The sequence below is a fragment of the Rhinoraja longicauda genome, chromosome 25, assembly GCF_053455715.1.
Source record: "Rhinoraja longicauda isolate Sanriku21f chromosome 25, sRhiLon1.1, whole genome shotgun sequence".
NCBI classification, from domain to species: Eukaryota; Metazoa; Chordata; class Chondrichthyes; order Rajiformes; family Arhynchobatidae; genus Rhinoraja; species Rhinoraja longicauda.
In genome coordinates, this window is record NC_135977.1 from 27,426,096 (window position 1) to 27,441,462 (window position 15,367).

The 15,367-nt window shown below is 39.9% G+C and overlaps 1 protein-coding gene across 2 annotated transcripts in view; it reads right to left on the minus strand.

Moving 5' to 3' along the window:
* rbm19 (RNA binding motif protein 19) overlaps window positions 1–15,367 on the minus strand; it is a 217,189-nt gene that overhangs the window by 17,711 nt on the left and 184,111 nt on the right. The gene's annotated exons all lie outside the window — the stretch shown is intronic.

Sequence of the window (15,367 nt, forward strand, 5' to 3'; positions counted from 1 at the left end):
AGGAGGCAGTTGAGGCAGGCACTATAGCAACGTTTAAGAAACATTTAGACAGATACTTGGATAGGATAGGTTTAGAGTGATGTGGGCCAAATGCAGGCAGGTTGGTCTAGTGTATTTGGACATATTGGTCAGAGTGGGCAAGTTGGATCGATGGGCCTGTTTTCTGTATGACTCGAAACATGTCTACTTTTCCTATCACCTCATACATCCTCACTTTCACAAGCTGAAGGCAAGAGCTGGAATGACTATCAGGTAATTTAGCTCCGTCTCAAAGCAGCATGGTGGGAGGTTTTGCTGAGATGTTGTTGAACTGTCAGTAATTGTAGGTAGTGCAGTAAAATTTAAACAAACTTTGCTTTTATGCCCAGTAAGGTAACAGATACCAAGTCTGAGAATGAAAAAGTATTTTGCTTTGCATGCCATTATTGCACCCTGATGGCACCAAATATTCTCAACAGAAGGTACAGAATATCCATAGGTAGGATGAGGTTCCCTTCACTCTTCAAGAATCCAAGACACAGAAGATAACCCCTCGTTAGAAAAAGGGGATGTGTTCTTTTATCTCAAACCAACCATCCTGTGTGACCCTCATGCCTGAAATTTTAATTAAGACAGAGCTTTTAGCTGTCTCTGTGTTGTCATTATAACTGCTCTGGCCCAAAGACATCCAGACAATATAAAAGAAAGAATTTCATCCCTTGAATTTGTAAGCAGAACGAGAATAAAATGTGCAGCTCTGCACACCGTCTCCGGTGCTTGGATGAAATGACCATTGGAAAAGGCCGTGATTTTAACTATTAGCATACTATAAGCAAGCTCTATGATTAATGATTCACTTGGTGATGTGCGATTATGTGATTTACAAAATACCATACTGTAATTTGAACAAATGAAGAGACTATGATGGTTTAAAGCCTTGATTTGCTTCAATATACCATTTTTTTGAAAGGCTACAACCTTTACATTTTTTTTATCACTTACCAATTTAAAATATTTTGTAGGCTTTTCTTTACAAAAAATGCCCACGTTGCTTCTATAGATTCATCAATCAGGTGCCTATGGCACTGCTACAGGACAAATCTGATCATTATTAATCAAAGATTTGTTTTCCCTGAATAAAATCAGTGTGTGCAGCATTGATTACCTAATTGAAGAAAAGTTTCTGAAATCTTTACAAGAATAGTTTAATGCAATTAGAAACAATTTTTCAATGTTTAAGTCCTTGATATGCTCACAGACAGACACATGTGGTCTTCTATCTCCTTTCCATACTTCCTTTCTAAAACAATAGCAGTGGGTTCGTGAAACCCATGCAGATTTAATTTTGTATGCTAAATGGGTAAAAAAAATACATATAGCAGGAATTTAATGTAACTTTGTTAAAATGCCAAAACAGGGAGTGGAAAGAATGAGAAAATGAAGGCAATTATAAGCTAAACTATTAAAAAAACAAGAAACAAAACACTGAAAATAGTGAAAAAATAACAGAAAGAATATAGATTAATAGAAGAAAAATAAAGTAAAACTTTCTGGTTTAGAAGATCAAATCCAGTTAAATAAAATGCAATCTTCTATAAGTCCTTAATTCTCACTCTGCTTAATAAACAGGAATCGCTCGTGACGGTATAATGTTGTGTCTTTAAAAGGTGTATAAAATATTATTGCAAAGGAGTTAAATCATAGAAGAATTCTGTAATTTATGATTGCATTGTTTATTAGATAACACAGGCTTATTTAGGGCAGAATATTTAATGGCAGGTGGAAATTCCTTCATACAGCACTTGTCCACAGGCTTTGACATTTTTCTGGCTACAAAGTGACAGCTGACAAAATCATTTGGGTCCACAAACGGCCACTAGGCCACAGGTCATTTGTCTAAGAGAGCCCAGATCCAGGATTCATTACTTGAAACACTGCAAATGACACGGCCCTTCAGGCAAGCACTGCACACTCTACACTACTGCCTCCACCAAATAAAAAAAACATGCAATTTCCAGCAGCCTGAAGGAACATAGAAAATAAACTGCAACTACATTAATTGCAAATTGGAGATGCTGCCAGTATTTTCTTTCAAGTAAAATGAAGAATAGTTGTTCTTTGTGTGCGACAAAGTGGAACTTAAATGACATTCAACGGCTATAAAGTTTAAATTAGAATGACAGAAATGTTGCATGCACAATATAATTTATTTATTTTTGTTATGGAGAATGCTGTCCACGTTCTTAACTATTTAAGAACATTTTGTATTGCTGCACAGAAATATTTAATGTAGAATAGCTTTTACATCATGAAACCATCCCAAACAATACTGCATTAAGCAATTCAATATTCCAAATTTCCAATTGTTAACAGTACCTATATTACCAAGAGTAAATGGTCTCTTTACATGTGAAGTGGTTTTTCGTACAGAAATGATGCTTTAGTACTCGGAAGGTTATGAAAAACTAAGTGGAGAAGGGCAAACTAATCAGTCTGCATGCCCTTTCACCCCCAGGACCACGTGCAAGGCTAATACGTTCTAGCCCAGTCGGTTTACAAGTGACCCAAGGTCCAATGCTGACAAAAGGCCTATCTTCCCTCAGCCTAAATGATTTAAGTTCTAATCAAACATCATTTATACTACATCTCATAGCTGTCTCTCGAGATCTACTCCCACGTGAGCTGTTGCCATGACAACTGGTGTCTCATTTCAAATGTGTCAGGTTATATTATTGTCTTCATGGTTCTCTGATAACCTGCATCTCTCCAACATGCTTTTCTCATTCCCAGGAGAAACACACAGCTACCCTCGAGTCTGCTTGTGTGTTTTTGTGTCATTTTATTTAGCTAGATATGAAAATGAGACACAGATGTTTTGTCTGCTATCTCGCTGCTGACTATTCTGGCGGTATAATCGGTCTGCTCAGCCACTGCTGTGTTACACACTGACCACATCTACACAGCTAACTGCAAATGCTGTTTTACATACTGGAAAATCAGCTGTCAGTAGACCTGGGTAATGTAACTGAACCAATGCCAATGACAATTTGAAAGCATTCAAAAGCAGTGTACTAAAATAATCACTTCTTCTGACAAATACTTGCTTAGAGCAAAATGCATCAATTAATTTTTGGGGTGGGGGATTAACCTCTTTGTTATGCAAAAGCTATCATTACAATACCATGTTGTGGATACCACCAAGATGCTAGTAATTTTAGTCAGCAGTATTTTTACTTATATCTTTAGCTGAGTTGCATTTCTGAAGAGGATATTTCTTTCAGTGAATCCAACTGAATAGGGAATGGCATTACTTTTGCAAGATTTAGAACAACACTATAAACTGAAATGCAGATTTTAGGCAATGAAAAGTAGAAAATTTGATCAAATCTAGGTACAGGATAGAACTCGATGAAATTGCAACATGGGTCAATAAGGCCACAAAAAAATCAAACCAGGCACCATGGTTTATGTCTTGAGGGAAAGAACTGAAAAGTAGATAAACTTCTATTGAACCTTGGTTACCGCACATTTGGTCAATCGTGCACCAGTCTGATTGCCATATATTAAAAAATACTTACTGGAACAACTTCAAAATTTTGAGGTTATATCTATAAGCAAAGTGTGTAGAGGATTGGTCTCTTTTCTTCTGAAAAGGCTGAAGGCTGTCAGTATACCAAGCTTTAAAATTGTGAAGGGTTTTGATAAGGGAGGCAAAGATAGCGTTTGCATTTGTTAAAAAGAGAAAATTTGGAGGACCATTAAGTTACCAAGTAGTCAAATGGGAAATTCAGTCCAAATTTTTTTTAGGCAGGATGGTGACAACGTGGAAGTCATGACAAGTAGTTGAAGGGGTGGCAAGATAAACACGAGGGAAAAGTGAATGGTGGGTTATGCTGATAATTGAGTTAAATGAGGAAGCAGAGGTGGACATGTGAGTGGGGCTTGGTAGGTCAAATGACCAGCTTCTGCGCTGTGCTTTAAATGTACAACATAATGGCTAAAGCTCATGTAATAGGTAGAATGTTACTGCTGATGCTTAATAGGTTAATATTTATATTCCCAATAATACAAAACCCTCCTGTAAATAAGCATAAAACACAAATGGAAAAACATGGGTGGGATAGTGACACAACAGCACCAGACACCTGGGTTTGATTCAGACTATAGGTGCCATGTGTGTGGAGTTGTATGTTCTCCCTGTGACTGCACGGGTTTTCTCCGGTGGTCTGATTTCCTCCAACATTCCAAAGACTTGCAGGTTTGTAGATTACCTGGCTTCTGCAAATTGCCACTAGTGTGTTGGATGTGAAAGTGGGATAACATAGAACTAGTGTGAAAGGATGATCGATGGTCGGCATCAGGTCGGTGGGTCGAAGGGCCTGTTTCCACATTGTGTCTCTCAACTAAACATTACTTCAGAGTGCTGACCAGGTAGCCCTAATTTTGCAGCAAGTATTTTCAGTGTATATTATTTAGAATACAGAACACAAATAACAGAAAACAGAGATAAACACAGTTTATTCATTTTGTTAGTTTGCATGGGAAAAATTAAGCTGTTGAGATTAGAACTATGACTTGCTTCAATACAATACCCAAAATCCAACAGCCTATGTTTCTTTGAAGTGAAATTTCAATTAGTAAAGAAATATAAGCAAGCTTTACAATTGAAAGCAATTGCGCAATATCTGGTGAAACTACACTATTGTAATAAAGTTCTCGTAGAAATTTGTCCTTGGTTACACATGCAATGTACAATATGACATCACTGGATGCTTTCTAAAGTATGGTTCTATTAACCTCAAATCAACTTATGGAGTACAATACACAACTGCTACTCTTTTGCATGCTTAGTGTAAATGACTGAGAACTTATTTCTGTGTGTTAGCTTTTGAATGTTGAAAGGCAATACGGGGAGAAAAGATAAGGTACGAGGGTAAACCAGCCAATAATATAAAGGAGGATAGTAAAAGCTTTTTTAAGTATGTAAAGAGGAAAAAAATAGTCAAGGCAAATGTGGGTCCCTTGAAGACAGAAGCAGGGGAATTTATTATGGGGAACAAGGAAATGGCAGACGAGTTGAACCGGTACTTTGGATCTGCCTTCACTAAGGAAGATACAAGCAATCTCCCAGATGTTCTAGTGGCAAGAGATCCTAGGGTGACAGAGGAACTGAAGGAAATCCACATTAGGCAGGAAATGCTGTTGGGTAGACTGATGGGACTGAAGGCTGATAAATCCCCAGGGCCTGATGGTCTGCATCCCAGGGTACTTAAGGAGGTGGCGCTAGATATTGTGGACGCATTGGTGATCATTTTCCAATGTTCTATAGATTCAGGATCAGTTCCTGTGGATTGGAGGGTAGCTAATGTTGTCCCACTTTTTAAGAAAGGAGGGAGAGAGAAAACAGGAAAAAGGGAAATTATAGACCAGTTAGTCTGACATCAGTGGAGGGGAAGATGCTGGAGTCAATTATAAAAGACGAAATTGCGGAGCATTTGGATAGTAGTAACAGGATCGTTCCGAGTCAACATGGATTTATGAAGGGGAAATCATGCTTGACTAATCTTCTGGAATTCTTTGAGCATGTAACTAGAAAAATTGACAGGGGAGAGCTGGTGGATGTGGTGTACCTCGACTTTCAGAAAGCCTTCGACAAGGTTCCACATAGGAGATTAGTGGGCAAAATTAGAGCACATGGTATTGGAGGTAGGGTACTGACATGGATAAAAAATTGGTTGACAGACAGAAAGCAAAGAGTGGGGATAAATGGGTCCCTTTCGGAATGGCAGGCAGTGACCAGTGGGGTACCGCAAGGTTCGGTGCTGGGACTGCAGCTACTTACAATATACATTAATGACTTGGATGAAGGGATTGAAAGAACCATTAGCAAATTTGCAAATGATACAAAGCTGGCTGGTAGTGTGAACTGTGAGGAAGATGCTATGAGGTTGCAGGGTGACTTGGACAGGTTGTGTGAGTGGGCGGATGCATGGCAGATGCAGTTTAATGTGGATAAGTGTGAGGTTATCCACTTTGGTGGTAAGAATAGGAAGGCAGAGTATTATCTGAATGGTGTCAAGTTAGGAAAAGGGGACGTACAATGAGATCTGGGTGTCCTAGTGCATCAGTCACTGAAAGGAAGCATGCAGGTACTGCAGGCAGTGAAGAAAGCCAATGGAATGTTGGCCTTCATAACAAGAGGAGTTGAATATAGGAGCAAAGAGGTCCTTTTGCAGTTGTACAGGGCCCAAATGCGACCGCACCTGGAGTACTGTGTGCAGTTTTGGTCTCCAAATTTGCGGAAGGATATTCTTGCTATTGAGGGCGTGCAGCGTAGGTTTACTAGGTTAATTCCCAGAATGGCGGGACTGTCATATGTTGAAAGACTGGAGCGACTAGGCTTGTATACACTGGAATTTAGAAGGATGAGAGGGGATCTTATCGAAACGTATAAGATTATTAAGGGGTTGGACACGTTAGAGGCAGGAAACATGTTCCCAATGTTGGGGGAGTCCAGAACAAGGGGCCACAGTTTAAGAATAAGGGGTAGGCCATTTAGAAAGGAGATGAGGAAAAACTTTTTCACAGAGAGTTGTGAATCTGTGGAATTCTCTGCCTCAGAAGGCAGTGGAGGCCAATTCTCTGGATGCAATCAAGAGAGAGCTAGATAGAGCTCTTCAGGATAGCGGAGTCAGGGGGTATGGGGAGAAGGCAGGAACGGGGTACTGATTGAGAATGATCAGCCATGATCACATTGAATGGCGGTGCTGGCTCGATGGGCCGAATGGCCTACTCCTGCACCTACTGTCTATTGTTGCCTTGATTTTGTGAACTATTCTAAACCCAGAAATGGTCACAAAGGAGCACCTGCCAAATGAATAGGCTAAATAATCATAATCTTTTTTCACATCCTTGGAACATCACTGGCTTGTTTATAACTGTTGTTCTGATAACCTGAAAGTTATTCGATTTGCTGCTCAGAAATACTTGTATAGATTAATTGCACACATTTTGTGGGTGTTCGCCTTAATTGGCAATAAGTAGGGAAAACTTGATCAGCTTTCACCGATCGGAAACTGAGGTAGTTTTGATTAGTTTTGGGCGGCACGGTAGCGCAGCGGTAGAGTTGCTGCTTTACAGCGAATGCAGCGCCGGAGACTCAGGTTCGATCCTGACTACGGGTGCTGCACTGTAAGGAGTTTGTACGTTCTCCCCGTGACCTGCGTGGGTTTTCTCCGAGATCTTCGGTTTCCTCCCACACTCCAAAGACGTACAGGTATGTAGGTTAATTGGCTGGGTAAATGTAAAAAAAAAATTTTTTAAAAATTGTCCCTAGTGGGTGTAGGATAATGTTAATGTACTGGGATCACTGGGCGGCACGGACTTGGAGGGCCGAAAAGGCCTGTTTCCGGCTGTATATATATGATGATGATATGAATATAACTGATTCAATAATTCTTTATAAGCCAATACTTAAATAAGGTAGCTAGAAAACCTATGCTTCATTGCAAGGTTGTTGCATTAAACCCAACTTTGAATATACTTCTAATCATCTAACTGAGCATAGCACTGGGCTTGTGATTTAATTTTGAAGTTTAGACTTCACCTTTCAGTTGTGCATATCTTTGATTTCCCCTCTTCATTAATCTCAACTACAGATGAGAAAGTAGATAACTCAGCACTTTGGAAGTGTCAGTGTTGCTAAATTATCAGCATTCACTAGCTGCATGCAAGTGTTTTGGGATAAATACTCTCTCCAATCTTTTCTGCCAACTTCTCTGTGTGGCAAAGCTCTGCCTTTGTTGCAAACACAGCATTATTGTTGTGAAATGATAAGCTCAAGATGCCTTTTTGGACAACTAGTAGATTGTGTAGAGGAGGTAGTTCCACAAGTGCACTTAAGTAAGGAGTTCCAGGATTTTGACTTGGCAACAATACATCCAATGGAGGTGTGGGCATTCCTATGATCTGCTGTTCATTCTCTTCCCACTCGGTGAAGAGTGAACACTTACTAGGCGATATGAAAAAACCCATGGCAAGTTGCTGCAAAGCAGCTTTCAGTACAAATTACAGCCACTATATTCTGATAGTGGATGTTTTTCAAGGTAGTACTCAGACTGTCCATCAAGTGTACCGCACTGTCCTGCAGTTCATTTGATGGACAAAAACAAATGATGCTGGAGTGTATTGCCAGCACCTGGGGAGAATAATTTTAAAACATCACAAATCGGGTCTGTAACTTACAGGCTTCTGCACCATTTAGATGAATTAGCAATCTTACGACCACCCCGATGGGCACTGAGATCGCAACCTTCTGACACGCAGGCATGGTAAGTGCATTTCCTGGATCTGCCGGAGTGATCTCCATTTTGCCTGGACACATGTTCGCAGAGCCCAAAGATTTCTTGATCCATCACAAGGAGTGAATAGCGTCATCGGGAAAAGGGAAAGGTGGCTGCGCCTGCTTCATGATAAACTTCATGATGCATGTACTTGGTGGTATTGTCCAACTCCTACTCCCCCTACCTGGAACATCTAGTAATGAAGTGCTGTCCTGCCTACTCCCAAGAGAATTCATCTGTATTGCCTATAGGCAGTAGTAGACTCCAAGCAGACATTCAGTTAGATCTTGAGGAACTGTAGCCAGGGTCATCAAACACCAGAAAACACACTCCAATGCCTTCTCCATCATTGTGATGGACTTCAACGATGGCTAGCTTGAAGAAGATACTTCCAAATTACCTTCAGCACATCTCCTGCAGCAGTAGAGGATCACAAACCCTCGACCACTACTACTCCACCATCAGAGACATGTGTCACTCCATCACTCACCACTTTGGAATCACCTTGCTGGGCTATTTCTTCTTGCTCATAGATAGCGATTGAAAAGTGCGGCTCCGGTGAAGACGATTGTGCAGAGCTGGTTGGGGAGGCAGAGGAACCACCCTGCAACTGCTGAGACTTGGTAGACTGGCCGATGTTCAAGGACTAGGCAATGGACCTGAATGATACACCATGGTTGTTACCTACTTTATAAGGAAATGTGTGGAGGAATGTGTTCCTACCTAGGTCATCCGAATGTTCTCCAACCAGAAGCCTTGGATGAACTGGAGATGCAGTCTACTGAGGACCTGATCTGCGGTGTTCAAGTCAGGTGATTCAGAATTATGTAGGTCCAGGTACACTGTCCAGCAGACCATTGCGAGCACAAAGAGACACTTTGGAACTAAATTGGAGGCTCACGCGGGCACTTGGCAACCGTGGAAGGGGTTATAACATCGTACAAGGCTCAAGTGACAGCAATGTATCACTCCCAGACAAGCTCAAAGCTTTCCAAGTTCACTTCAAAATCTCAGTGCCCAAGATGAGCAAGGTGACATGACTCGACAACTACCAACCAGTGGCACTCATGTTCATTGTGATGAAGTGATTCAAGAAGTTGGTTATGATGGTTCTGCCTCAGTAATAACCTGGACCCACTTCGATTAATCTCCCTGCACAACAGATTGACAGCAGATGTGATCTTGCTTGCTCTCCATTCTGCACTGAACCACTTAAACAGGAACACATTGGTCACGCAGTTATTCATCAACCACCGCTAGGAGTTCAGCACCATCAACCCTTCCAAATTCATCATCAAACTCAGGAACTGGGTCTCTGCTCTTCCTTTTGCAACTGGATCCTGGATGTCCTCATCACAAACCTCAACTAGATCGGCAACATCTCCTCCTCTGTGACCATCAGCACAGGGGCAACCCAAGGCTGCATGCTCAGTTCCCTGTTTTACACTCTCTTTACCCATGACTGTGCAGCCTGTCACAGTTCCAACATAATCCTGAAATTCACCGATCTCACCAGCATTGCACAGAGTACAGGAGGGAGATTGTTAATCTGGTTCAGAGGTGCCAGAATAACCATCATGCCCTCAACATTAGCAGCACCAAGGACTGATCGTCGACTTCAGGAAGGGAAACCCAACGGACCATGTATCTGTCTTCATTGGCAGTTAGGCAGTGGAGAGAGCGAACAACTTCATGTTCCTGGGCATACACACCTCTGATGATCTGCCTGGACAGCACCACCTCAGTCACTGTCTCTTCCCACTGCTATGATCAGGAAAAAGGTACAGGAACCAGAAAACTCCAGACCCTTCTTCTGAACCAATCTGAAGAAGAGTTCCACCCAGAAACATTGCCTGCCCATTCCTTCCCCAGATGCTGCCTGACCAGTTGAGTTCCTCCAGGACTTTGTGTATTGTGTCTTCGAAGAACTAAAGCAACTTAGCAGACTTCAGGCTGGTATAATGTACTTTTAATAGGAAATACTATTGTATAGCAAAATTTGTTTCACTTTACATCCAGGATTAAGCAAGTCATTTGGAAACGGGTTATATTTTGTTCATCAAACGCTTTTGTCTATTTAAAGAAACATTGAAGATAGTGTAGTGGTATGGACAGAAAGAAGTGTTCAAAAAGGTAAAGCAATGAGCAATTGGTTTGCATATTTCGAGCGTGAATCAAGGATTGCCTCTGCTGGGCTAAAGCCTCACTGCTGTTTTGCCAAAGGTTTTGGGTGAGTGGCCAGCAGCCTGCAGCAAGCTGGTAATGATGGTGGACAGATGACAGCACCAGCAGCTTAAGTGCACCATTAGCACAGGTGAATGGTGGTGTCGCTGCTCAGCGATGAGATTTTGATTCACATGTTACAGAGTGAACTAATAATAAAGTCACAACTTCCAAATTAACATTGAGTTTGGCAAAGCCCAAACGTGATTATAATTGCAGCAAATCAAATTCAATACCATCAAAGAAATGTCTCAGGTACATGAAGAATCAACCAGGAAACAGAGTAACTGGTGTCAACATTATTTGTTTGTACTTATTCAACCACAGGCTATTTAAGAATGATATTCATTCTGCCATGCCTTTATATGATATTGTTTTTGAAGTAAATTCTTTTTCAAAGAGTGTGGTCCGTAGCATCACATTCTGCACGAAAAGGTTTAATAAATAGGAATGAATCTATATAAAGTGAAGGAGCAAACAAATATTCCAAATGTGAAAGTTAATTAGTATTTTGATGTGCAGAGTTAGGCAGTGCTGAAATAGAGCTCCCTCCAGATATTCTTAACAAGGTGAATTCTTTATTCAACATGCAAGGGCCAGGAAGATGCTTTATTGAGGCAAGAAGAAAGGGCAAATGAAGCAATTTATTTCACTCTCATCAACTGGCTAACATCTAGGTGAAAATCGTGTTACAGAAATCCTTACTCAAAAGTTGCCCCATCACTTTCTTGGTCAATAAATGTTGTAGAAGTCATTTTTTATGTGCGTTGAGCAATGCTGTGAAAATGCTATCTGACAGAAGAACATTTGTTTTTGCAAGCTTAAAAGAACAAATATGTGACTGAAAAATACATAGTGAATACCCTGATGGAAACTGGCTTAAAATAAGTAAAATTGCTTGCAGAGACTGAAGAAACTGCAGATGCTGGAATCTTAAGCAAACCACAAAGTGCTGGAGGAACTCAGCGGCTCAGGCAGAATCTGTGGTGGGAATGGACAGCTGGCGTTTTGGGTCGGGACCCCTCTTCAGACTAGAAGGGTAATTTTTCCTCAATTTCCCTTTCTTCACACCTCAAAAAATGCTTATTGAAATAGAGCACAGAAAATATATTAAATTGAATTAACTGTTTGATTATATATTTGATTTTTTCCTCTGTTTTGTTTAAGTTTACAGATACTTGACATCGGTTAACAGGGTATAATTAATGAAGGCATTCCTTTATAAGTGATCCTTTTTTCCTGAGCACTATTTGATTCTCAGTGTATTTAAATCAGTCCTGACAGCACTTACTTAATTACAGACAACAAAGTGGGTGAATTTAATTTCTAGTTGGACATTCCAATTAGAAGACTTCAACTCTATTCGCAAGAAGTGAAATTTTAGAGTACAAGTAGGAAACTTAGATTTAGGAACTGCAGTGCGATTCTGTGAAGGAAGCTTTTAGAGACAGGTTGCCAACTCAGCCAGCAATAATAACGAGAGATAAGTGTCCCTTTGAGATAGGTTAGGTCATCAATAAGCTATTTCCCCCTTTTTTGTATTTTAATTAGAACCAAAAGAATGTGCAAGATATCCACAAGGCTCCAGTGTGCGTGCTAAAAGGGGAAGCAAATGCACATTTCCTTGACAATCACATGAAACTATTAATGATCAACGTAGAGAAAGTTCGAAGAGTGATCTTAATCACGTCAAAAGAGCAAAGACAGAAAGCACAGAGATAGATTTTTTCAAATGTCCAACAACAGTTAAAAGCTGAAAGAATGAGTCTTCACACATGCAAAAGTTAATTTTCAGAAAAATATATTGTGTTTGGCAGTAATTAAGGCTGATTATGCTGTTAAAAAGGATAACTGGACTGAAATGGGTAAGACTTAAGTTTCTGGGGACAGATTTTGCCAAAATCTACAACTTCTATGACGCTTGAGTGGAACTGAAGATGAAGCTATCGAGTGAAGTTTATTTTAATGTAGATTCTGGATGAGTAGCACTTGTTAGGTAAGAAATTCTGGATCTCCACATTTAACTGTGCATGTCTAAATTTGTTGTCAGATATGTCATAAATAATGATGACCTTTAAAAAAAAATAAAAACAGTAAATTCCTTTCAAGACCTCCAGGACAGAGATTCATTGGACTTCCACAAAGAAGTGATGTAAAGGGAGTACAGTTAAACTGCATCTCCTTTTGGAAGGTCAAGACTTTAATTTCTTAATTCATGTCACTGCAAAGAGAGCTTTGCAAGCTTATGTAGTGTAATTTAAGGGCTCCTGCCCTTTAATAATATCAAGGCCAACATGCCTTGCCAAATTATAGAATAGGGACTACAACAATCACTGCATAGAAAAAAAAACTGTTTCCTTTTCCATCGGCACATTCAAACATATTTCTAAGAGATCTTTGAGCCTAATTATAATAACAGAGAAGTTGATCAAACAGAATATTAAAATGATTATTAGGGGTTTGCGAAATACCGGATACATTTGGGTTACAAGCAAGTTTAATGACAATGCTAAAAGGGGAATAAGATATGATTTATAGTGGCTTCTCTCCAGTCTTTAGGAAGCACCAATTATTATCAGATTTTATTCATGGTAAATTATTAAATGTTTAAAATAGATACTTTAAAAAATGGCATGCCATGCAGAATACCCTTGCCATGTGGGTGTTAAAACTTCCTTCAATACACATGGATGCCCAAGGATGTGAGATTAGGCATTTCCCTTGCGCTGTCAGATTTAAGGCAGTCATTGTAGAGTGTAGACACTTTTCAAACCTCAAAATGCTTTAGTGGAATTAGAACCAATTCAGCCCATCATGAATATGCTGGGTCCCGAGCAGAGCAATTAAATAATTCAAACCTCTGGCCCATTCTCTGCAACGTTGTGAGTTTTCATTATCTAATTCCCTCCTGAAAGCCAAAATGGAATTGCCGCCACCAAATCTGCAGGCAGTGCATTCAAGATTCCAAGAGCATGCAGTGTCAAAAAAGTTTTTCTTTATGTCATTTTATTCCCTTCCCCTTTATTTCTTTCTACCTGTGACCTCTAGTTATAGATCGCTCATCTAAGGGGAACAGCTTCCCCCTTAGCTCTGTGCAGACCCATCATTCACAAACATCTGATCTCTCTTCTGCTTTTATGTAAATAAGTCTCAGCAACTCCCATCTATCCTTGTATCTCGTCCCTCATCTCACGACCATTCTTGTAAATCTTTTTTGGACCCTCACTAATTCCTTCAAATTGAAGCTCTAGAGTTAACCAGAACGGGACACAATATTTAAGTTTGATCCTGAATTGCCTCCCCTCATTGTTCCTACCAACATATATCATCTCAGATTTTTCTGCACTGAACTGCATCCCATTCCACTGCCTGGTTTCTGTCGCAATTTATTATTATTCTCTTTGTAGTTCACAACTGCAAGTTTTATGTCATTGACAAGTTATAAAATGTGTAATGTTTAAAATTATTCCATCAAATTTTTCCAATGCCTGACACTCACTCCTATGTGTGAAAATAGCTTATTTTAATCCACCCCTTTGGTTCCTTTTATAGCTTGAAAACTTCAATCAAATCATCTATCAACGTAAAAACCAGGAAACACTACCCTCTCTACTTCCATCTCTCTTCATAAATTACCCTTGGAATCCAGATAACATTTGGGTAAATCAATATTGCATTCCCTCCAAGAAATATATCTTTCTAAGAAGGACTTCTCAGTATTGCTCAGGGTTCCTTGGGTGCAGTTTAACTGTTTGACTGTGTTTTTACTCCCTTCGGCTCCAACCCAGTTGATATGAAGGTCAGTATTCCAACGGCCCTGTTCTACATTCAACAACGACATTTTACTGAATTGTCTTCATGGACCCTAAATCTCTTTGGACCTTCACTGGCTCGAGCTCTTCAACAATCAGGAAAATCTAAAACTATAACCACAAGCATCTTTCTGATTTGAACCTGATTGGAAGATAACCTGCACTTGCTACTTGACAAATAGCGAACTTAGAAGACTGGTGCCTTCTCAAAGGTTGAATGATAATTTTTTAAAGATCACATCATTTTATTTTTCACTCACTCGCCAATGTGCCAAAGCTTTGACTTGCTTTATTACTAAAAGCTGTTTTCAAACTGTGCTTGAGTTTCGACTGAACATCTAGAAATAGCACGTATATTTTGTGTTAATTTAGAATTAAAAGTTCACCATAATTGGTAAAGATTTGTTTAGATGATCATTAACGAGGGTAGTATATTCAGTGCTCTGACCGATTTTTTAATACATTAACCAACATCAGAAAAATAACTGAAAACAATTAAAACCTCCATCTAAATCTTTATGCTAGCGTAGGGTTGAGGGGTAACTCTTCAATAAAATACTGAAGATTGGACCTGTCACTGTTCTATTTTAGTGCGGTAGTTGGGGAAACTGACCATTATAGTCTTCTGAATCTATCAAAAGGCCCCAGAGTTGGCATTTCATTACACGTATTGAAGTCTGGGAACAGCATAACAGGCTGAATGCCGGGGTTATGGGAATAGTCAGCATGATCAAGCCTCTTTCTCTATCCCATCCCCAACACACCAACAGAACTATTGGTATTGGTTTATTGTTGTCATATAGACTAAGCTAATAGTGAAAAATGTTGTTTTGCGTGCTATGCATGCAGATCATACCATACACGAGTACCTCAGGTAGTACAATTATTGGTGTTATTTAGACCTAGAAACTTGAAGCCCTCGATCATCTCCACTTCAGCACCAATAATGGAGAGTGGGGCGTGATTTCACCTGGTTTCTGAAGTTGATGACCAGGTCCTTTGTTTTGCTGA